Raw genomic sequence first — 27,808 nt, 5'->3', positions numbered from 1 at the left:
TTTCATTAGCTGCACAAGCAGCAGAAATACCAAGTTCACATTGGGCATGCTCAGGGACCAACTCTGGGCATTCAATGCTAACATTACATCATCACATTTGCGTAGTCTCTACCATTTTCCTAAGGTCACCTGCCCAGACTCTTTTTCTAGCAGGATCTCAAGAGCATGACATAGATGGATTTGTAGCTCCTCCATTTTACTGAGAGGGCACCTAGGACACAGCGAGTTTGATTAGTCCGTGGAGGCAAAGTCAGGGGTAGAACCCAGGACACTTGCCTTCAAGTCCCATTCTCCAACCACTAAGCCGAGTGGCCTTGGAAACTTGGTAGCTCCTTTCATGCTTCCCAAGGCTGCACTGTGGCATCTAAAGCTGCTGTCAGCATGTTGCAGTTGGTGAGACTCTCACACAAAGATTCCCCTGCATCCTGAAGTAGACTCAGCATCACCAGACAGCTAGGGCATTGCTCCCTCCAAGGGGGAGAGGCATCCCAAATCCCAGCCCAAATCCCTCCTTCAGTCCTAGATTCTAACCCCAGAATCACTGGATTCACTCTTTCTGCTCATTCCTCTGATCCTGAGCCAGGCCTGAGCAGAGCAAGGAGCTTCCAGTGAATGGGGAGGAGGTGTAGTGGGGAGCTGGGGTGCAGAAGGGGTCAGAGTCTATAGTGACAGTGCCATCTAGCAGGTACCAATGTGAAATAACAACGCTTGGGTATTTGCATGAGAAAGAGGCCAGCCTCATGCCTAGATCCATGACCTACTAACATGGCACTAATTCCTCCAAGGAGCTAACGTGCAGGAAGCATGGCATGTGCAATAGCTGCAGGGTGTGCTGGAAATGCAGGAGGGGACTGGAGTCAGCAGGCAGCACATGTGCGCACAAGACAAGAAAAAACTCTCCTGAGTGAACAAGAATTGTCACTGAAACAAACGCACTCCCCATACGGCGCGGAAGGCCAAAGGTGCCAAGGAGTTTCTGGTGGGTGGAATCCCACATCCGCAGCTGGAATCGCCTCCATTCGTCCTGAATTAGGGTTGTTCTAACTTGTCACTTGTGTGTATTTTTTTTAAAGATTTTGTCATTGTTTCTACCTCTAGAGCAGCACTGAAAACACAAAGGCTCTAGACCCCCACCGCAGAAGAAATAAATGAAAAAAAGTCCTCGACAAATATGAGTACTGAATCTCTTGCTCCAGTTATGCAAGTTTTTGAATAAAAACCAAATTCCTTCCCTTCCGGCACATGGGTCCAAGCGTGGAACACTATATTTAACGGAGCATCCAGCAAGAGAAAATTATTCCAAAGTAACCTAGCCATCAATTGATGGGAAAAACGTGTGCAATGAAGGAGCGGTGAATATGATCTTGCCAGCTCTTGAATGCATGCTTTGTCTCTGCCAGCCTGATTCATTGCTCTGTTCTTGCCATTTTACCTAGGGTAAATCTGTTGATTTCAGGAGTAAATCAGGAGTAACGCAGTGGTGAGTCAGACATACATCGTACACTGCACCCAGCTATTGGCTTTCCCTGACCCCCTAGCAAGTGGAGAGGTGTGCTCTGGGGGGCACAGGGAGCAGGACAGGCAGTGGAAGGAAGGGCAGATTTGAAGAAATCAGACCGTTCTGTGGGCATGTGTCAATACCATCCAATGTTTGGCGGGAACCCAGGCAGGCAGACTGTATCTTGCCATCCATGCAGCTGATGGGCAAGCTGTCAGGTTCCATGGGATTCCTGGCTTCCCAGGCCAGGCTGTCATGGAGCTGGGATCCCGGGATCCCTGGCCTGCACAGCTCATGAGCTGCCCTGCTCCCCAGCACCCCAGGTTGCTTGACTTGCAGACTGCCAAGCTCTTAGAATCATAGAATATCATAGAATATCAGGATTGGAAGAGACCTCAGGAGGTCATCTAGTCCAACCCCCTTGGTGCCATCCACCTTCCCAGCAGCCCAGCTCCAAGGATTCCCAGCTTCCAGGGTTCTGGAATGCTCAGCTCCTAGCTCCCTGGGGACACCCTCAGGCACCCAGCTACCCAGGGAGCCAAGGTTTTCTCCTGTCATCAGCCCTGGGGTTTCCCTCCCCCATCCCATCTATGACACAGAAGGAAGGGGCAGCACAGGAGATGGGACTGGTAGCGGTGGCACCAGTATGTTGCCAAATCAGCATGTTCCCTTTCAGGCAACATTCTCAGGTTCAGCGTTTTGTTCCAATTCAGAACAAAACAAAATCTCAAACACTCAGAACTTCCTGTGGGATGGAAATTCCATGTCCCTGCCAGCTCGGCTCAGCCAGGATATTTTGCATCCCAAACAAAATCTTTCTGTGCAAGTTTGGTTGCGTGAGCTCTGTCAAGAGCTGGCTTACCGCAGAGCGAAATCTTTCCTTCCCGTGTCACAGGATGCCCCTTGGAAGAGGCTAAGCTTTATAGTCGTTTTTGCCCTTGAATTGTCTTTGTTGATATTCATCAAATACTTGTTAATTGGTTTATATTTGTACGGCATTTTGCAAATGCAAAGTGTTATGTAAGTGCTAAGAGTTATGCGAAATGATTGGCTGGCCCTATGTATGTACGTGCGTGTGTGTGCAGGCGCACGCTGAAGCTTGTGTAATTAGCTTTGGGTGTGTATCCCTTTACTTGTGTTCCTGTGCCTCTGTAAGTACCTAGTACCTGTGTCCTCCCACCATGTGTTTAAATACGGGTTGTACCCCCTACGTCTGGATGTGCACATTTGTGCCTGGGTGCCCCTGAAGCTGTATGCCAGACGTGTGAGTGTTCCCTTGGCTGTGTTTGGGTGCATGCCCATGCATCTGTGCCTCTGGGGGTGTATCCTGGCTGTGTCCGTGTGTGTGTGCACGTGCACACGCCCATGCAGTATATAGTGCTGCGTGTCTTGGTATGCGACCAGCGTTTCCTGCTCCCTGTGGGAGGGGGAACCAAGCTCGCCCCACGTGGACAGGGTCCAACAGCCAGGGTTCATTCGTGAAGAGTGTTGACTAAGGAGCTGTTCTATCCAAGGCGGAGGATTCAAACACTGCCAACACTGTCTGTGCTTGCTCCAATAACCCGGCTCCCAGCCAGCTCCCACGCTGCTTGTTTTTGTTATTGATTTTCGTTATCGTCCCGCAGCAAGAACAGACTGTCCCAGCGATCGTGGGGCATTTGGCCTGGCCCAGCCCACACAAGCTGCCCCTTGTGTTTATCCTGCATCAGTTCTCCCCAGGGTGACAGGAGCGTCTGCACACCCGCCTGAGTGGGGCCGCTCTCAGTCATGCCAGCTTGCCCCAAGCCCAGCCAGGATGGCCTGGAACCCCCCTCGGGACATGTTTTCAAGCTTTTCTTTGCAAGCCTGAGGCTAGAATAAAAACGTACCTTTAAAAAAAACAAAAGCTGAGTTTCTCATTAAATAACATGATTCCAGGAATTGGGGCTTTAAGAAAACCACAAAATAACCTGAGACTCACGGTAAAATCATGGGAGCTGGCACCCCTCCTGCTGAGAGGCTGCAGCAAGGGGAAGAGAATGAGGACAAGAGGGAAAAGCAGATCCTCCAATGGATCCATAGCCCTTCCCTCTCCTTTTGGCCCCTCCACACCCTCTATCCACCTCCTGCTATCCCCACTCCATCCCCACACAGTCACTCCTCCCCCACTGCCCTCGCAGGGCAGAAAGAGCTGAGGAGGGCAGCATGCGGAGCTGGAATCCAGTCAGCCTGCCTTTCTCCAGCCTTCCAGGTTCCATAACATCCAATGTAATGCAGCAGCATGTCAGTTAACATTAAAACTAGAAATCACAGGGACTTGCTGAATTACAGAGGAATGGAAAAGATTCACCAGCTGAAGGGAAAAACACCCTCAAACACTAAAGTCTTTCAATATTGTTAATTACGGCCAACATCTTCCCTGCTTAATTCCTAATATTTCCTGAATCACTCAGCATGAGTTAAAGCGATAGCCAGGGATGGTGTCCCTAGCCTCTGTTTCCCAGAAATCAGGAACGGGCGACGGGGGGATGATGATTGGTTGCTCTGTTCATTCCCTCTTGGGCACCTGGCATTGGCCACTGTCAGAAGACAGGATTCTGAGCTAGATGGACCTTTGGTCTGACGCAGTATGACCGCTCTTACGATATAAACTAGTTTATATCCATACTGTATAACAAACGCACACAACAGATCCAACTACACAAATCCCAGATGCACGGACTAGGACTTGAGCTAAAGGAAAACTCCCATATGGGTCAGCCACTAGAGGGCACTGCTCACTCACACAAGGGCCTGAGCCGCAGACACACACACACAGGAGCAGCGTCACTTACAGGAGCTAAGCTGTTGCATTGCTCCACAGGAGTCTATACTCGGGTGGGGGACTGGGCACAAACTCCGGGCACTACGGCAGCTCTGCTCATTTCACATCAGCTTTCAGGTTTTTCAGTTCCAGGGGCACAGGAAATTTCCAGGTAGCCGCCTGCAGCTGGACTTGCGGTGGCATCGTCTGAGCGCGGTTATGCATCCGCCCACTGCGAGTACTGGAACTCCCCACCAGGATGCTTGTAACCGCATTGTTTCTTGCAAGGTGATGGCTCAGATTGGCTCCTCCTGTCCCCGGTTTCCAAACCCAGTCACTGAGATGGAAATTTTATCAGGTTTTCTCCTAGATGCCTGAACAGCAGCCTTGTGAGAAATCTCTGCAGATAGTGAAGTGGATTCCCAGCTGTCACAATGTGATCATCCAGTCCAGGTCGTGTGGGGGTCGTTCTCAGATGAGCTAATGCAGTGCACATCCCAGGTTCTCTTAGCAGGAGCTTTATGGGCTGATAAATATTGATCTGTTCGAACTGGCCATCGCTGGGCTCCCTGGGACTCCCCTTTTGGCCAAACCACTCTGTTGAATGACCAAAGGGTGGCTGTGGAAAAAATGAGTCAGATAAACCTCTGGGCTCCGTTTTCCTCTGGTCCCATCTGCTCCACATTCCCAGTGGGGGGAGCGCCAGGAGAATCGGCCTCCGTCACTCTCTCACCCTATGGAGGGGGGTTATCAGAGGATGTTGAGCTGCCCATCCTCCCCCCAGTGCCCAGGAATCTGAGTCAGGCACCCCTTCTCCTCTTCCTGAACTGGATGTGAACAGGGGATGCCCATGAAAATCAGGCCCAGACTGCCTGTGCTGAGCCCACGCTGGCAGCTCCGGAGTTCCATGGCTCCCAGTCACTGGTGAAGCTGGTCCCAGTCACTCTGTTGCAACGGTGCTGAACTTGGCTTTGCTCCATCTACACCAGCAGTCCACCTGTTCTCAGCCCAAGTAGAGGGGGAGGCCAGCGAGGCCACAGTGTAACCAGTGGGTCGTTTTCCTGGGCTAGGTGGGGCAGAAAATGTGAGCTTCCCTATGGTTCTGACGATGCACTTCCCACCTGAACAGCTGCATTCCCTTGTGGGTTAGCCCTGGCCCCTTTCACAGCTCTGTCTGTAAGAACATAGGACTGGAAGGGACCTCGTGGGTCATGCAGGCCAACCCCTGCTGTCACAGGCCCGCCCATCATTTAATCTCATTCATAAATGTACCAAGCTTCATTTTACAGCTAGTTAGGTTGTTTGCCCCACTGCCTACCTGTTTCTCCATCATGGGTGGCTGGTGGACCCCCCCCTTTGGGGAGGCTAGCCCCACGGCCCTGCCCCTTTCAGATGCCCCCCCCCATCCTACCTCACCTCCCCCCGCGGCCAGAGAAGCCCCAGGCCAGCTGGAACCCCAAGTCACACACACACACACGCTGCCAGAGGAGACCCGGGCCAGCCCCAGCCAGCCAACCGACCCAAGCCTGGGTGCGGCCAGCCTGAGCAGCCTCAGCCCAGTGTCCCGTGGCAGCGGCTCCAGCCAGGAAAGGCAGAGCCACCCATGCTCTCCATCCATCTATCCAGATTCATCATCTGCAAATCCCAGTCCTGGGCTCCACACACCACTCTGCCAATTCACCTAGCTCAATCCTAACCTGCATCTCCCCACTAGCCCAGGCCTGGGATAAGGTTAGTTCTGCATATTATTCTTGATCTTCGACAGCCCTTGCTGTTCCCACACTGGGCCTCCCCTGCATAAACCCAACACATTAAGGGTAGGTTTGCGGTAAGCACAAAGGGAGTCTGTGATGAGATTCCGACAGACTCGGGACACTTGTCAGGTACCTCAGGAGATGCACAGATAGCCCCAGGCATCCCCCTCCCTTACTGATAAATGGGAGGGCTGGAAACCAGGCTGTGAAATCGACTCCAAAGAAATGTGGTGGAAACCCCATCATCCCTTGTGATATTTAGGACAAGACCAAGTACTATACATGGGATGGGCTGACTGGGACCTGGCAGAGAGGGAAGTTGATCTCTGATTTAAGTGCCTTGATGTTCTTTGGGGGTGTCCAAGCCTGTTGTTAACATGCCCCAATGCTTATAACTTTCCACCACAACACGTTTAACCTAAACTTTGGCTGGACCGAGCAGGAATCAGGGCTCAGCCCCCATCCTTCCCCCAGGCTCTTTTGCAGAGTGCCCAGCCTTAGGAGAGGAGAGCTGTGATATGAACAATGCCCTGCTCTTCCTCCCAGCGTGGAGACCACCCCAGGGCTCAGGAGATAGAGTCAGCAGAGCGATGGAGACACCTGTCTCCACTCAGGTGGGAGAAGCACAGTCATAGGAGAGGTAAATCTCCTTCCTCTTCCATGGGCTAACAAAGCGTTAGAAATGAATTTATAAAGATGCCACCTTCCCTTCCCCTGCAATCGGATTACATCCAGGAGGAGCCAGCCAAGCAGTCATTTCTAGCTTTTGGTGAACAGGAAACATCAAAACCTCAGAAATCTCTGTGTATTTCACTGAAAATACGGGAAGGAAGCATGGACAACCTTCCCACTGTTCCATAACCCATTTTGGAAATGGTTCCATGGGCCAGGAGACTGCCAGGGGAACGTGGGAGCCCAGGGGAGCCCACCGGGCACAAACCGAGTGGATAAAGCATCTGCCTTATATCTGAGGGGTGAGTTCAGGTACTACTTAAATGGCGCTGTGTGAGAAGGTGCAGAACCATATTCTACTCTTGTGTGTCTCATCGAGGTTCTCACAGCCAGCCGTGGTAGGTGGCTGCAGCCCATTGGAAGCAGGAGCATGGGCATGTGCCAGCTGGAGGTGGTTTGGTCTGGGACAGCTGAAGTTGGCCAGCAAGGGGTCTCCAGCCTCCAGAGGCTGGTCCCTCAGGGTGATAGAAGTCCGGGCAGCCTCAAGGGGGTGGTGAGACCTGACAGGGAGAACATCGGGTGCTGGGGAATATGAAAAGCAAGCCTGAACTGGGGTCAGAACTAAGACTTTCTGGGGCTTGGAACAGTCAGTGGGCACCGGCAGATGATCATTTCCAAAGTCCATCCAGCGGTAATTGTAAATGACAGAATCATAGAATCATAGAATATCAGGGTTGGAAGGGACCCCAGAAGGTTATCTAGTCCAACCCCCTGCTCGAAGCAGGACCAATTCCCAGTTAAATCATCCCAGCCAGGGCTTTGTCAAGCCTGACCTTAAAAACCTCTAAGGAAGGAGATTCTACCACCTCCCTAGGTAACGCATTCCAGTGTTTCACCACCCTCTTAGTGAAAAAGTTTTTCCTAATATCCAATCTAAACCTCCCCCATTGCAACTTGAGACCATTACTCCTCGTTCTGTCATCTGCTACCATTGAGAACAGTCTAGAGCCATCCTCTTTGGAACCCCCTTTCAGGTAGTTGAAAGCAGCTATCAAATCCCCCCTCATTCTTCTCTTCTGCAGACTAAACAATCCCAGCTCCCTCAGCCTCTCCTCATAAGTCATGTGCTCTAGACCCCTAATCATTTTTGTTGCCCTTCGCTGGACTCTCTCCAATTTATCCACATCCTTCTTGTAGTGTGGGGCCCAAAACTGGACACAGTACTCCAGATGAGGCCTCACCAGTGTCGAATAGAGGGGAACGATCACATCCCTCGATCTGCTGGGAATGCCCCTACTTATACATCCCAAAATGCCATTGGCCTTCTTGGCAACAAGGGCACACTGTTGACTCATATCCAGCTTCTCGTCCACTGTCACCCCTAGGTCCTTTTCCGTAGAACTGCTGCCTAGCCATTCGGTCCCTAGTCTGTAGCGGTGCATTGGATTCTTCCATCCTAAGTGCAGGACCCTGCACTTATCCTTATTGAACCTCATCAGATTTCTTTTGGCCCAATCCTCCAATTTGTCTAGGTCCTTCTGTATCCTATCCCTCCCCTCCAGCGTATCTACCACTCCTCCCAGTTTAGTATCATCTGCAAATTTGCTGAGAGTGCAATCCACACCATCCTCCAGATCATTTATGAAGATATTGAACAAAACCGGCCCCAGGACCGACCCCTGGGGCACTCCACTTGACACCGGCTGCCAACTAGACATGGAGCCATTTATCACTACCCATTGAGCCCGACAATCTAGCCAGCTTTCTACCCACCTTATAGTGCATTCATCTAGCCCATACTTCCTTAACTTGCTGACAAGAATACTGTGGGAGACCGTGTCAAAAGCTTTGCTAAAGTCAAGAAACAATACATCCACTGCTTTCCCTTCATCCACAGAACCAGTAATCTCATCATAAAAGGCGATTAGATTAGTCAGGCATGACCTTCCCTTGGTGAATCCATGCTGACTGTTCCTGATCACTTTCCTCTCATGTAAGTGCTTCAGGATTGATTCTTTGAGGACCTGCTCCATGATTTTTCCAGGGACTGAGGTGAGGCTGACTGGCCTGTAGTTCCCAGGATCCTCCTTCTTCCCTTTTTTAAAGATTGGCACTACATTAGCCTTTTTCCAGTCATCCGGGACTTCCCCCGTTCGCCACGAGTTTTCAAAGATAATGGCCAAGGGCTCTGCAATCACAGCCGCCAATTCCTTCAGCACTCTCGGATGTAACTCGTCCGGCCCCATGGACTTGTGCACGTCCAGCTTTTCTAAATAGTCCCTAACCACCTCTATCTCCACAGAGGGCTGGCCATCTCTTCCCCATTCTGTGATGCCCAGCGCAGCAGTCTGGGAGCTGACCTTGTTAGTGAAAACAGAGGCAAAAAAAGCATTGAGTACATTAGCTTTTTCCACATCCTCTGTCACTAGGTTGCCTCCCTCATTCAGTAAGGGGCCCACACTTTCCTTGGCTTTCTTCTTGTTGCCAACATACCTGAAGAAACCCTTCTTGTTACTCTTGACATCTCTTGCTAGCTGCAGCTCCAGGTGCGATTTGGCCCTCCTTATATCTTTCCTACATGCCCGAGCAATATTTTTATACTCTTCCCTGGTCATATGTCCAACCTTCCACTTCTTGTAAGCTTCTTTTTTATGTTTAAGATCCGCTAGGATTTCACCATTAAGCCAAGCTGGTCGCTTGCCATGTTTACTATTCTTTCGACTCATCGGGATGGTTTGTCCCTGTAACCTCAACAGGGATTCCTTGAAATACAGCCAGCTCTCCTGGACTCCCTTCCCCTTCATGTTAGTCCCCCAGGGGATCCTGGCCATCTGTTCCCTGAGGGAGTCGAAGTCTGCTTTCCTGAAGTCCAGGGTCCGTATCCTGCTGCTTACCTTTCTTCCCTGCGTCAGGATCCTGAACTCAACCAACTCATGGTCACTGCCTCCCAGATTCCCATCCACTTTTGCTTCCCCCACTAATTCTACCCGGTTTGTGAGCAGCAGGTCAAGAAAAGCGCCCCCCCTAGTTGGCTCCCCTAGCACTTGCGCCAGGAAATTGTCCCCTACGCTTTCCAAAAACTTCCTGGATTGTCTATGCACCGCTGTATTGCTCTCCCAGCAGATATCAGGAAAATTAAAGTCACCCATGAGAATCAGGGCATGCGATCTAGTAGCTTCCGTGAGTTGCCGGAAGAAAGCCTCATCCACCTCATCCCCCTGGTCCGGTGGTCTATAGCAGACTCCCACCACTACATCACTCTTGTTGCACACACTTCTAAACTTAATCCAGAGACACTCAGGTTTTTCCACAGTTTCGTACCGGAGCTCTGAGCAGTCATACTGCTCCCTTACATACAGTGCTACTCCCCCACCTTTTCTGCCCTGCCTGTCCTTCCTGAACAGTTTATAACCATCCATGACTGTACTCCAGTCATGTGAGTTATCCCACCAAGTCTCTGTTATTCCAATCACGTCATAGTTCCTTGACATCACCAGGACCTCCAGTTCTCCCTGCTTGTTTCCAAGGCTTTGTGCATTTGTATATAAGCACTTGAGATAACCTGTTGATCGCCCCTCATTCCCAGTATGAGGCAGGAGCCCTCCCCTCACAGACATTCCTGCCTGTGCTTCCTCCCGGTATCCCGCTTTCCCACTTACCTCAGGGCTTTGGTCTCCTTCCCCCGGTGAACCTAGTTTAAAGCCCTCCTCACTAGGTTAGCCAGCCTGCTGGCAAAGATGCTCTTCCCTCTCTTCGTAAGATGGAGCCCGTCTCTGCCCAGCACTCCTCCTTCATGGAACACCATCCCATGGTCAAAGAATCCAAAGCCTTCTCTCCGACACCACCTGCGTAGCCATTTGTTGACTTCCACGATTCGACGGTCCCTACCCAGGCCTTTTCCTTCCACGGGGAGGATGGACGAGAACACCACTTGCGCCTCCAACTCCTTTATCCTTCTTCCCAGAGCCACGTAGTCCGCAGTGATCCGCTCAAGGTCATTCTTGGCAGTATCATTGGTGCCCACGTGGAGAAGCAGGAAGGGGTAGCGATCCGAGGGCTTGATGAGTCTCGGCAGTCTCTCCGTCACATCGCGAATCTTAGCCCCTGGCAAGCAGCAGACTTCTCGGTTTTCCCGGTCAGGGCGGCAGATAGATGACTCAGTCCCCCGGAGGAGAGAGTCCCCGACCACCACCACCCGCCTTCTCCTCTTGGGAGTGGTGGTCGTGGAACCCCCAACCTCAGGACATCGCATCTCATGCCTTCCAACCAGCGGAGTCTCCTTCTGCTTTCTCCCCCCAGACATATCATCTGGTCCACTCTCCGCAATGGTACCTGTGGAGAGAACATGAAAGCGGTTGGTTACCTGTGTCTGTGTTACTGGAACCCGGACATTCCGCTTACCTCTTCTGGAGGTCACATGTTGCCAAGCTTCTTCACTGGCCTCTTGGCTCCTCTGTGCAACCTGCTCTATATCTTTAGAGCTTTGTGCCCCTAGAAGCCTATCCTGTGTTTTGTCCAGAAAATCCTCAGTTTCTCGTATGCAACGCAGGGTCGTTATCTGTTGTTCCAGACCTTCAATCTTCTCTTCCAATATGGAGACCAGCTTGCACTTTGTACAGACAAAGCCGCTTCTGTCCTGTGGAACACAGGTTTGTGACGTTAGGCTGGAGGGAGCTGGGTGAATGGGGATTCTTATAGCAGCCTCAAAGAATGCCAACAATCCTATCCGGAGACTCTGCTCCTGAAAAGGGAGCCCCTAGGTAAAAATACCAAGTCAGAAGCTTGGTGGTGGCAGCCGGTATCCAAAACTGGGTCATAAGAAGCCAGGGCTGTGACAGCATATATGGGCAGAGCAGAGAAAGTCTAACCCAAAGCTGGCTACCTCCAGGGGCCGATCAGAGCACATTAATAGACCGGAGCGTCCACACTGGCACCGTGGCACTCCAGCCGGGTCGCAGCAAGCTCTATGCTTCTCATGGAGGTGGATTACCAGGGGCACTCCAGCCACAGAGTCCAGGCACTTACATGCATTGCCAGTGTGGACACCTCAAGAGTTATGGCGCCCAGGGCTGATTTAATGCACTCCAACTTGCAAGTGTAGACAAGACCTAAGAGAGACTGATATTTTGCCTCCAAAAGGATAAAGGCTTTAAAGGTTTAGACAAAGTTTGTTTTGCATAATCACTCAACCAGAGTTCCAATAGGAAGGTCTGGTTGGATTTCTTTGTTCTTTCTTGTGTTTAAACAATAATCTTTCAATTTAAATGAATGCTTTGGGGTGTTTGCCAAGTAACAGAGTAAAACCAAGCACTCTGATTAAAAATAATCCTGTCCTCCTGAGCTGACCTAGCGCTGTTTAATGTTGGCCAGGGAGACAGTTTATAAACACCTTTCGCTCTTTGGGCCTTTGAGCTCAATATCTTTCAACAGACTTTCTCATTGTGAATCAACAATCTGACCACACAGGAAGAAAGCATCCCGCAAAAATTGTGAAGCTAAAAAGACACATGCTAAGCCCTGCCATGAGGCTGCCACTTGTTCATAACTATAGTGCAACAACGGGACAACCAAGCACTGCACAAAGTATTAAAAGCCCAGGACTCTGAGACAGCTGCCTACACCCAGGGAAGCTTCCCCAGCCAGGAACTTGCAGAGAACCTGCAACACTAAATGTACTGGAGAAGCCGATACAAGTTGCACAGCATCATCCGCTTAGCAGAGTTGTTTGTAACCCAGGGCAGGAACATGGAGTCCAGGAGCCAGTGTACTGGGACATAGGAGGAGAACAGCAAGCACAAGAGTACGTGCACAGAAGGAGCAGTCCCACTTGTTGCAGACCTTGCAAACCAGTTTTAGCAGCAAGCAACAGCCAGCCCAGGCGATAGCACCAGGCAACGGCCCATGTCCACTGTGCAGATTGATGAGGGGGGGGTTCATGGCAGTGATTTCTTTACGGATCCGGATCATGCATATTGATGGCACAATTGTTCACCAGTGCATTTCCTCAGCTGATGCAGAGCAGTACAGTGTGCCCGTGTTTCAGTGTGCCAGTGTGCCGGTGTGCCCGTGTGCACTCTAAGCGGGGCATGCCTGCTGCTCTAACACCTCTGGTGCTGCTCATCCAACAGCTACCTGCAGCTACTGGGCCAGTGTTTCCCTGGTTTTTCCCCTCGACCTGCCACCTGCCTGATGCGAATGGCCCAGGCACAGACAACTTGCCACACTCACGGATCTGTGCCAATGTGGCAGTTGGCTCCTGTTTGCTGTCGTAGCATCACTGTGATAGCCCTTGCTGAGGTTCCTGGGCAGACTAGCCAGATGTCCCTTGATCTGGCATCCATAGAGCTCCTAAGGCTTCTCTCTGCTCTGGTGTGAATTGCAGGGCAGCTCCTGGGCGGTGTGCTTCGGCTTTTACTGCCTCCCATCCGGCGAGTAGCTAGGGGATCCCATAGCATCAACTTTCTTCACCCTGGCACACCCCAGTGTTTGTACCCATGTGCTCATGGTGCGCTCTCCCACTGCAGTGAGTGTCCACTCCAGTGTTCACCTGTGTGCCGGGGGGGCACGGTTCCCATGGACCAGTGAGTTGTGGTGCTACATGTTCCATGGGGATGATCAACTCTCTGCGGGGCTGGTCTCCTCTCTCTTCCTTTCCCCCTCCCCCCTGCACAACCCATGGGTAAATACCCCATTGCAGTCAATGTTACTTGTACCCTGCAGGGAGAGAATAGGGCTCTGGGGCTAGCCATGGTCTGGGATACAAGTAGAGCAATTCCTCTGATGTTTTAGCAACCTGAGGATCCATCGCCTGGGGCAGCAAAAGTCCTCCCCCAAGTCTCCTGAAATACGTGTCCCAAATAATCTACAAACTGGCGCAGCCACGTCACTGATCAACATCAGCAGGTGGATGCCGAGCTTCACGTTGCCTCTCCAAGGGGCAGTGAGGCTGGGCACCTGCAGTGCTGGGTACAAGTGGCAAGCATCTACAAAGCAGCAGGAGGCGAACATCTGGAGCCTTTTGTTCCATCAGAAAAGCCATCCGCACAGCTAGACACTAAGATCTCTGCATTGTCAAAGGGTTACATGGGAATCTAGCCACACAAACCTTGGCAGCTGCCTCCCCAGCACCCTCTACTCTGGAGGGGGCAGAGCTTGGAATTCAGAGCCTCCGAAGCACCAGGCTGAGAAGATGCAAGGAGCAGGAAACGGGGCATCCAGACTTCTAAAATTAGCTCCAAGGCTTTGGAAAGGCCCATGGGATGCTCTTTCCTGAGCACAGCTGTAACTTCTAAGTACAGCAGCCTTCCCTTCAAACATTAGGAACTGGCCAAGGTGTTAGTAGGGTCAGAGGTCTGCATAAACATTTCGCTTAATAAAGCCCTCTCCGTGAACACACTGTACCCTGCCTTCAGACGCAAAAATGCTGAGGAAACATCTGTGACCCCACCCTGCCCGCCAGCCCTCTGTCCAAATTTGCAGGGAAACAGTGACACCGTGTGGCAGATGGTCAATATGATGCCATTTTTTTATGGCCTTGAATTTTCTCCACGGTTCTAGAGCAGGCTGGAGTCCAGACAAACAGAAAGCAGCTGCCCTCTATGATTCCAAGTCGAATGCTGAACTGAATCTGTCCTACCTGTTCCATTTCTGCAACTGGATCCAAGATTTCCCTTATGCTGGCACACCAGCACTTAGCAGAGATAGAATCATAGAATCTTAGAAGATTAGGGTTGGAAGAGACCTCAGGAGGTCATCTAGTCCAATCCCCTGCTAAAAGCAGGACCAACCCCAACTAAATCATCCCAGCCAGGGCTTTGTCAAGCCGGGCCTTAAAAACCTCTAAGGATGAAGATTCCACCATCTCCCTAGGTAACCCATTTCAGTGCTTCACCACCCTCCTAGTGAAATAGTGTTTCCTAATATCTAACCTACACCTCCCCCACTGCAACTTGAGACCATTGCTCCTTGTTCGGTCATCTGCCACCACTGAGAACAGCCGAGCTCCATCCCCTTTGGAACCCCCCTTCAGGTAGTTGAAGGCTGCTATCAAATCCCCCTTCACTCTTCTCTTCTGCAGACTAAGCAAGCCCTGTTCCCTCAACCTCTCCTCGTGAGTCATGTGCCCCAGCCCCCTGACCATTTTCATTGCCCTCCGCTGGACTCTCTCTAATTTGTCCACATCCTTTCTGTACTGGAGAAAACTGGACACAATACTCCAGATGTGGCCTCACCAGTGCCGAATAGAGGGGAATAATCACTTCCCTGGATCTGCTGGCAATGCTCCTACTAATGCAGCCCAATATGCCATTAGCCTTTGTCAAGGTTCCTTCCCCACTCTGAACTCTAGGGTACAGATGTGGGGACCTGCATGAAAACCTCCTAAGCTTACTTTTACCAGTTTAGGTTAAAACTTCCCCAAGGTACAAACTATTTTACCTTTCGCCCTTGGACTTTCGCTGCCACCACCAAACGTCTAACCGGTATTATTAGTAAAGAGTCCGTTTGGAAATGTCTTTCCCCCCAAAATTCTCCCAAATGTTACCGCCCCCTTTCCTGGGGAAGGCTTGATAAAAATCCTCACCAATTTGCATAGGTGACCACAGATCCAAACCCTTGGATCTTAAGAACAATGAAAAAGCATTCAGTTTCTTAAAAGAAGAATTTTAATAGAAGAAAAGGTAAAAAGAATCACCCCTGTAAAATCAGGATGGTAAATACCTCACAGGGTAATTAGATTCAAAACATAGAGAATCCCTCTAGGCAAAACCTTAAGTTACAAAAAGACACAAAAACAGGAATATCCATTCCATTCAGCACAGCTTATTTTTCTCAGCCATTTAAAGAAATCAGAATCTAATGCATATCTAGCTAGATTACTTACTAAGTTCTAAGACTCCATTCCTGTTCTGTCCCCGGCAAAAGTATCACACAGACCAAGAGAGAGGCTTTGTTTCTCCCTCCCCCCAACTTTTGAAAGTATCTTGTCTCCTCATTGGTCATTTTGGTCAGGTGCCAGCGAGATTATCCTAGCTTCTTAACCCTTTACAGGTGAAAGGGTTTTTCCTCTGGCCAGGAGGGATTTTAAAGGTGTTTACCCTTCCCTTTATATTTATGACAGCCTTCTTGGCAACAAGGGCACACTGTTGACTCATATTCAGCTTCTCGTCCACTCTAATCCCCAGGTCCTTTTCTGCAGAACTGCTGCTTAGCCAGTTGGTCCCCAGCCTGTAGCAGTGCATGTGATTCTTCTGTCCTAAGTGCAGGACTCTGTACTTGTTGAACCTCATCAGGATTTCTTTTGGCTCAATCCTCTAATTTGTCTAGGTCACTGAATACCCTATCCCTACCCTCCAGCATATCTACCTCTGTCCGCAGCTTAGTGTCATCTGCGAACTTGCTGAGGGTGAAATCCATCCCATCATCCAGATAATTAATAAAGATGTTGAACAAAACCGGCCCCAGGACTGATCCCTGGGGCACTCCACTTGATACCGGCTGCCAATTAGACATCTAGCCATTGATCACTACCCGTTGAGCCCGACAATCTAGCCAGCTTTCTATCCACCTTATAGTCCATTCATCCAATCCATACTTCTTTAACTTGCTGGCAAGAATACTGTGGGAGACCATATCAAAAGCTTTGCTAACGTCAAGGTATATCACGTCCACTGCTTTCCCCATATCCACAGAGAGAGTTCATAGAATCATAGAATCATAGAATATCAGAGTTGGAAGGGACCTCAGGAGGTCATCTAGTCCAACCCCCTGCCCAGAGCAGGACCAATCCCCAACTAAATCATCCCAGACAGGGCTTTGTCAAGCCTGACCTTAAAAACTTCTAAGGAAGGGGATTCCACCACCTCCCTAGGTAACGCATTCCAGTGTTTCACCACCCTCCTAGTAAAAAATTTTTTCCTAATATCCAACCTAAATCTCCCCCACTGCAACTTGAGACCATTACTCCTTGTCCTGTCATCTGCTATCACTGAGAATAGTCTAGATCCATCCTCTTTGGATACACCTTTCAGGTAGTTAAAAGCAGCTATCAAATCCCCCTTCACTCTTCTCTTTTGTAGACTAAGCAATCCCTGTTCCCTCAACCTCTCCTCGTGAGTCATGTGCCCCAGCCCCCTGACCATTTTCATTGCCCTCCGCTGGACTCTCTCCAATTTCTCCACATCCTTCTTGTAGTGTGGGGCCCAAAACTGGACACAGGACTCCAGATTAGGCCTCACCAATGTTGAATAGAGGGGAACGATCACGTCCCTCGATCTGCTGGCAATGCCCCTACTTATACACCCCAAAATGCCATTGGCTTTCTTGGCAACAAGGGCACACTGTTGACTCATATCCAGCTTCTCGTCCACTGTCACCCCTAGGTCCTTCTCTGCAGAACTGCTGCCAAGCCAGTCGGTCCCTAGTCTGTAGCGGTGCATTGGATTCTTCCATCCTAAGTGCAGGACTCTGCACTTGTCCTTGTTGAACCTCATCAGATTTCTTTTGGCCCAATCCTCCAATTTGTCTAGGTCCCTCTGTATCCTATCCCTACCCTCCAGCGTATCTACCACTCCTCCCAGTTTAGTGTCATCCGCAAACTTGCTGAGGGTGCAATCCATACCATCCTCCAGATCATTAATGAAGATATTGAACAAAACCGGCCCCAGGACCGACCCTTGGGGCACTCCGCTAGATACCAGCTGCCAACTAGACATGGAGCCATTGATCTCTACCTGTTGAGCCCGACAATCTAGCCAACTTTCTACCCACCTTGTAGTGCATCCATCCAGCCCATACTTCTTTAACTCGCTGACAAGAATACTGTGGGAGACCAAGTCAAAAGCTTTGCTAAAGTCAAGGAATAACACATCCCCTGCTTTCCCTTCATCCACAGAACCAGTTATCTCATCATAGAAGGCAATTAGATTAGTCAGGCATGACTTTCCCTTGGTGAATCCATGCTGACTGTTCCTGATCACTTTCCTCTCCTCTAAGTGCTTCAGAATTGATTCCTTGAGGACATGCTCCATGATTTTTCCAGGGACTGAGGTGAGGCTGCCCGGCCTGTAGTTCCCAGGATCCTCCTTCTTCCCTTTTTTAAAGATTGGCACTACATTAGCCTTTTTCCAGGCTTCCGGGACTTCTCCCAATCGCCATGAGTTTTCAAAGATAATGGCCAGTGGCTCTGCAATCACATCCGCCAACTCCTTTAGCACTCTCGGATACAACGCATCTGGCCCCATGGACTTGTGCATGTCCAGTTTTTCTAAATAGTCCCGAACCACTTCTTTCTTCACAGAGGGCTGGCCACTCCTCCCCATGCTGTGCTGCCCAGTGCAGTAGTCTGGGAGCTAGTTGACCTTGTTCGTGAAGACAGAGGCAAAAAAAGCATTGAGTACATTAGCTTTTTCCACATCCTCTGTCACTAGGTTGCCTCCCTCATTCAGTAAGGGGCCCACACTTTCCTTGGCTTTCTTTTTGCCAACATACCTGAAGAAACCCTTCTTGTTACTATTAACATCCCTCGCTAGCTGCAACTCCAGGTGTGATTTAGCCTTCCTGATTTCATTCCTACATGTCTGAGCAATATTTATATACTCATCCCTGGTCATTTGTCCAATCTTCCACTTCTTTTCTGTGTTTAAGATCAGCAAGAATTTCACTGTTGAAAATGGTCGCCTGCCATATTTACTATTCTTTCTACACATCGGGATGGTTTGTCCCTGTAACCACAATAAGGATTCTTCAAAATACAGCCAGCTCTCCTGGACTCCTTTCCTCCTCATGTTATTCTGCCAGGGGATCCTGCCCATCAGTTCCCAGAGGGAGTCAAAGTCTGCTTTTCTGAAGTCCTGGGTCTGTATTCTGCTGCTTTCCTTTCTTCCTTGTGTCAGGATCCTGAACTCGACCATCTCATGGTCACTGCCTCTCAGGTTCCCATCCAGTTTTGCTTCCCCTACTAATTCTTCCCAGTTTCTGAGCAGCAGGTCAAGTAGAGCTCCGCCCCTAGTTATCTCATCATAGAAGGCAATCAGGTTGGTCAGGCATGATTTGCCCTTGGTGAAGCCAACTGGCTAAGCAACCGTTCTGCAGAAAAGGACCTGGGGATTACAGTGGGTGAGAAGCTGGATATGAGTCAACAGTGTGCCCTTGTTGCCAAAAAGGCTAGCAGCATATTGGGCTGCATTAGTAGGAGCATTGTCAGCAGATCAAGGGAAGTGATTATTCCCCTCTATTCGACACTGGTGAGGTCACATCTGGAGTATTGCATCCAGTTTTGGGGCCCCCACTACAGAAAGGATGTGGACAAATTAGAAAGAGTCCAGTGGAGGGCAATGAAAATGATTCGGGGGCTGGGGAACTTGACTTACGAGGAGACGCAGAGGGAACTGGGCTTATTTAGTCTGCAGAAGAGAAGAGTGAGCGGGGAGTTGATAGCAGCCTTCAACTAACTGAAGGGGGGTTCCAAAGAGGATGGAGCTCGGCTGTTCTCAGTGGTGGCAGATGACCGAACAAGGAGCAATGGTCTCAAGTTGCAATGGGGGAGGTCTAGGTTGGATATTAGGAAACACTATTCCACTAGCAGGGTGGTTAAGCACTGGAATGTGTTACTTAGGGTGGTGGAATCTCCTTTCTTAGAGGTTTTGAAGGTCAGGCTTGAAAAAGCACTGGCTGGAATGATTTAGTTGGGGTTGGTCCTGCTTTGAGCAGGGGGTTGACCTCCTGAGGTCTCTTCCAACCCTAATCTTCTACAATTTTATGATTGATTCCAATTTTTAAAGGATGCCTTTTTGCCTCTAACTGCCACTTTACTCTGTTGTTTAGCCATGTGGCATTTTTTGGTCCTCTTACTATTTTGGGGGAGGGTATACATTTAATTTGAGCGCTATTATGATGTTTTTAAATTGCCTCCGTGCAATTTTCATGCTTTACACCCTTGGGACTGTTCCTTTAATTTCCTAATTTTTTTGTGTAGTTACTCTTTTTGAAATTAAATGCTGTGTTGGGTTTCTTTGGCATTTTTCCCTACAAGGATATTATATTTAATATCAAGCCTGACCTTAAAAACTTAGATTAGTCAGGCATGACTTGCCCTTGGTGAATCCATGCTGACTGTTCCTGATCACTTTCCTCTCCTCTAAGTGCTTCAGAATTGATTCCTTGAGGACCTGCTCCATGATTTTTCCAGGGACTGAGGTGAGGCTGACTGGCCTGTAGTTCCCCGGATCCTCCTTCTTCCCTTTTTTAAAGATGGGCACTACATTAGCCTTTTTCCAGTCCTCCGGGACTTCCCCTGATTGCCATGAGTTTTCAAAGATAATGGCCAATGGCTCTGCAATCACATCCGCCAATTCCTTTGGCACTCTCGGATGCAGCACATCCGGCACCATGGACTTGTGCTCGTCCAGCTTTTCTAAATAGTCCCGAACCACTTCTTTCTCCACAGAGGGCTGGTCACCTCCTCCCCATGCTGTGCTGCCCAGTGCAGTAGTCTGGGAGCTGACCTTGTTCGTGAAAACAGAGGCAAAAAAAGCATTGAGTACATTAGCTTTTTCCACATCCTCTGTCACTAGGTTGCCTCCCTCGATCAGTAAGGGGCCCACACTTTCCTTGACCTTCTTCTTGTTGCTAACATACCTGAAGAAACCCTTCTTGTTACTCTTAACATCCCTTGCTAGCTGCAACTCCAAGTGTGATTCGGCCTTCCTGATTTCACTCCTGCATGCCCGAGCAATATTTTTATACTCATCCCTGGTCATTTGTCCAATCTTCCACTTCTTGTAAGCTTCTTTTTTGTGTTTAAGATCAGCAAGGATTTCACTGTTAAGCCAAGCTGGTCGCCTGCCATATTTACTGTTCTTTCTACACATCGGGATGGTTTGTCCCGGTAACCTCAATAAGGATTCTTTAAAATACAGCCAGCTCTCCTGGACTCCTTTTCCCCTCATATTATTCTGCCAGGGGATCCTGCCCATCAGTTCCCTGAGGGAGTCAAAGTCTGCTTTTCTGAAGTCCAGGGTCCGTATTCTGCTGCTCTCCTTTCTTCCCTGTGTCAGGATCCTGAACTCGACCATCTCCTGGTCACTGCCTCCCAGGTTCCCATCCACTTTTGCTTCCCCTTCTAATTCTTCCCGGTTTGTGAACAGCAGGTCAAAAAGAGCTCTGCCCCTAGTTGGTTCCTCCAGCGCTTGCACCAGGAAATTGTCCCCTACACTCTCCAAAAACTTCCTGGATTGTCTGTGCACTGCTGTATTGCTCTGCCAGCAGATATCAGGGTGATTGAAGTCTCCCATGAGAACCAGGGCCTGCGATCTACTAACTTCCGTGAGTTGCCAGAAGAAAGCCTCGTTCACCTCATCCCCCTGGTCCGGTGGTCTATAGCAGGCTCCCAACACAACATCACCCTTGTTGCTCACACTTCTAAACTCTCAGGTTTTTCTGCAGTTTCATACTTGAGCTCTGAGCAGTCATACTGCTCCCTTACATACAATGCAACTCCCCCACCTTTTCTGCACTGCCTGTCCTTCCTGAACAGTTTATATCCATTCATGACAGTACTCCAGTCATGGGAGTTATCCCACCAAGTCTCTATTATTCTAATCACATCATAATTCCTTGACTGTGCCAGGACTTCCAGTTCTCCCTGCTTGTTTCCCAGGCTTCTTGCATTTGTGTATAGGCACTTGAGATAACTCGCTGATGGTCCCTCTTTCTCAGTATGAGGCAGAAGCCCTCCCCTCTCACGCGCTCCTGCTCGTGCTTCCTCCCAGTATCCCACTTCCCCACTTACCTCAGGGCTTTGGTCTCCTTCCCCCGGTGAACCTAGTTTAAAGCCCTCCTCACTAGGTTAGCCAGCATGCTTGCGAAGATGCTCTTCCCTCTCTTCATTAGGTGGAGCCCATCTCTGCCTAGCACTCCTCCTTCTTGGAACACCATCCCATGGTCAAAGAATCCAAAGCCTTCTCTCCGACACCACCTGCGTAGCCATTTGTTGACTTCCATGATTCGACGGTCTCTACCCAGGCCTTTTCCTTCCACAGGGAGGATGAACGAGAAGACCACTTGCACCTCAAACTCCTTTATCCTTCTTCCCAGAGCCACGTAGTCTGCACTGATCCGCTCAAGGTCATTCTTGGCAGTATCATTGGTGCCCACGTGGAGAAGCAGGAAGGGGTAGCAATCCGAGGGCTTGATGAGTCTCAGCAGTCTCTCCGTCACATCATGAATCCTAGCTCCTGGCAAGCAGCAGACTTCTCGGTTTTGCCGGTCGGGGCGGCAGATAGATGACTCAATCCCCCTGAGGACAGAGTCCCCGACCACAACCACCCGCCTCCTTCCTTTGGGAGCGGTGGTCGTGGAACCCCCAACCCTAGGACAGTGCATCTCATGCCTTCCAATCAGTGGAGTCTCCTTCTGTTCCCTTCCCTCAGATGTATGATCTAGTCCACTGTCCGCATTAGTACCTGTGGAGAGAACATGAAAACGGTTACTTATCTGTATCTGCGTATATTCCTACTGCTATACTCTTATTATTTAAGCAAGGAATTTCTAGCCATAGAGATTCTATGGTATTGTTTGTTTTATTTAAGATTTCTACTTTATTTGACTATGTGTGTCTCACCCAGGTCATGGGAGGCCAGACCTAAGAGTCAGAGCCAGAGTCCACAGTCACAAGACAGGAGTCAGGCCATCTCAGGATACGAGAGGGTCAGTGTCAGAGACAAACTGCAGGTCAGGAACCACAGGTCAGATGTCAGGAAATCAAAAAGGGGAGGCAGAAGCAGAGGCACACAGCATGGGTGGCAGGTATCAAAGACAGGGGAAGGCTTAGCCTACCCAAACTGCCTGCATGGCCCTGCCCACACTCCACCCCCAGGCCCCCTTCTGCTTCCCGCTGCACTCTGCTGCAGCTCTTGGCCAGGGCCCAGGCCAGTGGGGCCACAACCACGGGTGATAGGGGGCCATAGCCCTCCTATTTTTTTCCCGGGCAGACCCTGCCCCCTTTACCCCTGAGGCCCCACCCCCTAGCCAGGCCAGCGTGGAACCCGGCTGGGGACCCCAGGCAGTTATGGGACCTGTATGGACCCTCCACCTGCCTGGGGTGCGGGGGTGCTGACAGCAGCCCCCAGCCTGTGTTCCCGCCCCCCTGGCTCCCCACCCAGGGTGGGAGGAAGATCCATGACTCCGCAGCTCCTCACAGCTGCCTGCGCAGCTCCTCCCGACGCGGCTCCGGCTTGGGGTGGTGCCTCAGAGCCACAGCCTGGCCATTCTCAGAGCTGTGCGAGCAGCTGTGAGGAGCCATGAACCCTCCAACTTCCCCGGGTGGGCAGGGACACAGGCCGGGGGCATGTGGAAGGTCCGCCACAGCTCTCCACAGCTGCCTGCCCAGCTCTTATCATGACAGGGCTGCAGCTCTGAGGCCTCCCCTTCCCCAGCCAGAGCCGGGTCAGGGAGAGCCGCTCGGGCAGCTGTGAGGAGCCTGAGTCCCTCCAACTGCCCTGGGCAGGGGCCCTGGGGGCTGCGTTCACCTCCACCTCGAGCGGGCCCCCAGCCCCTCCCCCATATACTTTTGGGAGGGCTCCGGTGCCCTTGCTCTGGGCTGGGGGTAGTGGGGGCCAGCCTGCAGCAAGGGACTCCTGGCAGCTGGAGCCGGTGCTCACACCACCCACCCACCTGGCACTCCAGGGCTGGTGGCTGTACTGCCCGCCCATCTGGCCTCCAGGGTGGTGGTGGGGGCCACACTGCCCGCCTGCCTGCACTCAGCTGCCTGCCTGCCCACACGCCTGCCACTCCGGGGCTCGGGCTGGGGGTCGTGCTGACTACTTGCTCACTGGGCATTCCAGGGCTGAGGTGGGGGCCTCTGGGTTCTGGCGGGGGAAGGGGGCAGGAGGAGTGGGGCCCTGGGCAGAAGGGGCAGGACAGCCAGGGGCTAGTCTCCCCAAACCCGGGGTTCACCCGCCACCCATGGCACATAGTCTAGAGTAGGAGGGAGCCCAATTATCTAAACAGCTTCTGCTGCCTGCTGCTGGCTTAAGTAGGACCAGTGGGCTCTGGGACTCCACCAGTCAGATCTCGGGGGGCGGGGAGGATCATACTGGGGCTGGGCTGCATGAGTCCCAGGTAAGCCCCTAGCAACAGGCTGCCTGGTGGCACACCTTTGACTCAAGACCTGTCAGTCATGGCACTGTGCTTTCGTCAGTCATGGCACTGTACTTTCTTTTCAGATATAGGGCCACTCTGTCATTCCTATACATTTAGTATCCTGCTATTACCGTGTCTCATTGATTAGCCTCATGCCACCGAGTTTCCACAACACCTATCAATGTTCTCATTTAATGGCAGGTACTCTAGTTCACCCTTATTATCATTTAGACTTCTGGCACTTGTACACTTTGTCAATATTCAGTTGCTTGCCTTCGTGTGTTATAATTAAATGAGAATCTTTCACATTTGACTGTTGTTGTCAATCACGTCGGCTGCGTGTGTGTATTCCCTCTGTGTGCTGCCCCAGCTCTGCACAGATAGCTGACACAGCAGACCCCAAGAGAACCCCCAATGACCACGGACTCCGATAAGGTACAAAGGCACCAGGCCAGGTTTATTGCCAAACGAAACACAGTCTCTAGCTTCCCAGATCAGATATCTACAATTCTGCTAGTACATATGTGCTCCCTGACAATGGACCGGCTAAGTCATTGGCAGGATTTACCACTGTCCCCTGGGCCAGACAAACACTACTCTTCAGGGGTATGTTCTTATACACAGGTACAAACAAGTTACACGTCACTCCTGTCGTATTGAGGTACAACCCCTCTATGTGTTAGGGTGCTGCCTCTCTCCTGGTACATGTTGGTTCGAACAAACAACTCCATCCATCATATTATCCTTTTGACCCTGTCTTTAGGATGGGTCAACCTGTTCCTTATTATCTATGTGGAATGTATTCGTACCAGAATGTTCTGGTGCCATCCTGGCACATGTTCATCCTATTAGTACTTCATACCTTTTAGATATGTGTATACGTGTGTAAGCAGAGTCAGGATGAGCTCTACTCTGACATCTGGTGGTGTGTTGTGGCAGGTTGTGGAAAAGAACTTCAGGCACTGATCTCATTTGCATAGGCACACCCACCCCACCTAGATGGTCACTTTGGCTGCTGTGGGATCCCCAGTCTCTCTGTTATTGGGGCAGGAAGAATAAAGTGTTATTATTCTGATTATGTGAATCAAGGACAGTGGAACTGTACTTGGCTTTTTGTTATGATGGAGGGACTCACCATCAACTAAGTAGCACTCACTAGGCAAGGGACATGGGTTCCAAAACTCAGTGAATAAAGAGAAGTTGGGAACAGCTATTTGTACCTTGTGGTAGGGGTGCTGTCTCTCCCTACTGTACAATAGCAGAGCTAGTTTTGATTCTGTTAGGAGTCTGGTTACAGATTGCAGAGCTGAATTTGCTTTGGGCCAATGGTGTAGCAGGACTGGGGCTCCCCTACTATGAGTTGAAATCACTAAAGAGCTGAAATTACTGAGTACTGTGTTAAGTAGTAGGGAACCTGAAGATATACTGGTGAGTGGCTCACAGGATGGCTACTGGAGAGGAGCAGCTGGTGGTGAAGCCTGCAGCAGAAACCCACAGGGAGGCGGGTTAGTTGGCCATCAGAGCATGTAAGGTGCCCCTTTACTTCCCCTCCCCCCATTTTCACACAGGCTGGGGGTGATTAAAACTCTGCAGATGAATTTTTGAACTCTGGACTCACCAAGGACAGAGACAGAGACTTTGGGGTTGTTGGACTTTTGGGACTTTGGGTGACTTTTGGGTTGTTGGATTCAAGAACCAAGGGGAAAGGATATGGCCCAATTTGTCTGGGGTGGGTTTTTGCTCATGATTTGTGTTATGAATCCTGTTGGTGGTGTTTCCCCAACATAATGCCACATTGTTTCTCTCTGTTATTAAAAGGCTTTTGCTACACTCAGACTCTGTGCTTGCGAGAGGGGAAGTATTGCCTCTTAGAGGCACCCAGGGGGGGTGGTATATATTTGTCCCAGGTCACTGGGTGGGGGCTCAAGCCGGTTTTGCATTGTGTTATTGGAACGGAACCCCTAGATACTGAACCCGGCCATTGTTGCTGCCAACTCTGACGGGCAGAAGGGTTACACGTGCAATTAGCAGCCTTCTTCTTGACAACTTCTGTGAGCAGGGCCTGCCTCTGGCTCACAGCTTAACTTTGGTTTATGTTAGCAAAGTCTTGACCCTCCTTTAGCTCAGGCCTTAGGCCTCATAAAGGGCCTCTGATACAAGGGTTTATTTTTCAGGGCCTCATTTTACTACATTTGTTCTTCACTAGCCCCATCTGAACTTTATCAACTTCTATCCTCTCCTCTTTCCTGGGCTATAGAGTTCCCCCTTTAGTAAATTCATCCCTAAGGGACATCTCCACCCAAACCGTGTGCTCCTCTGCACCTGTTGGATTTCCCATCACCACCACCCTTAGTTTAAAAAAATCCTCTACAGCCTTTGTAATTGTACATGCCAGCATTCTCGTTCCGCTTTGATTTAGGTGAAGCCCATCCTTCCTGGATAGGCAACTCCTTTCCCAAAAGGTTCCCGAGGTCCTAGTAAATCTAAACCCCTCCTCCCTGCACCATTGTCTCATCCACACACTGAGACCCTGAAGTTCTGCCTGTCTAACTGGCCCTGCGCATGGAACTGGAAGCATTTCAGAGAATGCTTCCATGGAGGTCCTGGACTTCAATCTCTTACCTAGAAGCCTAAATTTGGCCTCCAGGACTGCTGTCCTGCCTTTCCTTATGTTACTGGTACTTTCACGTACCAGTACCACCAGCTCTTCCCCAGCATTATACATAAGCCTGTCTAGATATCTCATGAGATCTGCAACCTTCACACCCGACAGGCAGTTTACCATGTGTTTCTCCCAGTCATCACAAACCCAGCTATCTATATTTCTAATAATTGAAACTCCAGCAGTAATAACTGGGGTTCCCTCCCCCGGAGGGGTATCCTGGCTGCAAGACAATACCATGACATCATCTGGAAGGAGGATCCCAGCTGTGAGATTGTTTCCCTCCACTCCAGCCTGATGTTCTCCTTCCCCGAGACATTCATCCTCCACAACAGCACCGAGGCTGTCAGATGGGGATGGGACCAATGTTCCCTCAAATTGTTCCTACCCATGTGCGGAATGAATTTTGTTATGTGTACCAATATGGAGGTGATGTGTGACACCAATATGGAGGTGATGTGGTGGGGGTGGAGCCGAGGGGTTCGGAGTGTGGGAGGGGGCTCTGGGCTGGGGCAGAGGGTTCGGGTGCAGTGGGTGAGAGCTGTGGCTGAGGGTGCGGGCTCTGGGGTAGGGCCGGGGATGAGGGGCTCAAATATGGGGCAAAGGGTTGGATGCAGGGGTGAGGGCTCCGCCTGGGGGTGCAGACTCTGGGGTGGGGTCAGGGATGATTGGTTTGGGGTGCAGGAGGCTGCTCTGGAGCTACAGCGGGGAGAGAGGACTCACCCCAGCCCTCTCTTTCTGCAGAAGCACCTGGGCTGGGGTAGGAAGAGGTGCCTCTCCCCGCCGCAGCAGCTCTGGGGCTGGGGCCACAGGATAGGCACCCCTCCCCCAGTCCCTGCAGGTCCAGGCTGGGGCTAGTTCAGGGAGGGGTGCCCAGGCCACAAGCAGTCCAGGCTGGGACTGGGTTCTTGGAGGGACGTCCGGGTTTGGGCCAGGCCGCCCCGGCCACAGCTGGGTCCGGGCCGAGCTATGCTGCCACGACTGGGTCCAGGCTGGGCCACCTGGGTTTGGACCATGCCACCCTGGCTGGGTCCGGGTCCAGGCTAGGCCACAGCCAAATCTAGGCCGCGCTGCCCCGGTCAGATCCGGGCTGGGTTTGAGCCACACTGCGCTGCCCGGGTTTGGGCCAGGCCACCGTGGCTGGGTCCAGGCCACACCAACCCGGCTGGGTTCTGGCCTGGGTAGGGGCACCCCGTCCAGCAGGTTGGGGGCCAGGAGACTAGGTATGGGGCTGGGTGCAAGTTTCCTGCGTGCCTGGGCGGTGCTAAAAAGACTGTCATGCGGCCGTGCAGCTTATAGGG

The sequence above is a fragment of the Natator depressus genome, chromosome 9 (assembly GCF_965152275.1).
Source record: "Natator depressus isolate rNatDep1 chromosome 9, rNatDep2.hap1, whole genome shotgun sequence".
Taxonomy (NCBI): domain Eukaryota; kingdom Metazoa; phylum Chordata; order Testudines; family Cheloniidae; genus Natator; species Natator depressus.
The sequence above is the reverse complement of the archived record's forward strand: the minus strand, read 5'-3'. Positions refer to the sequence as shown.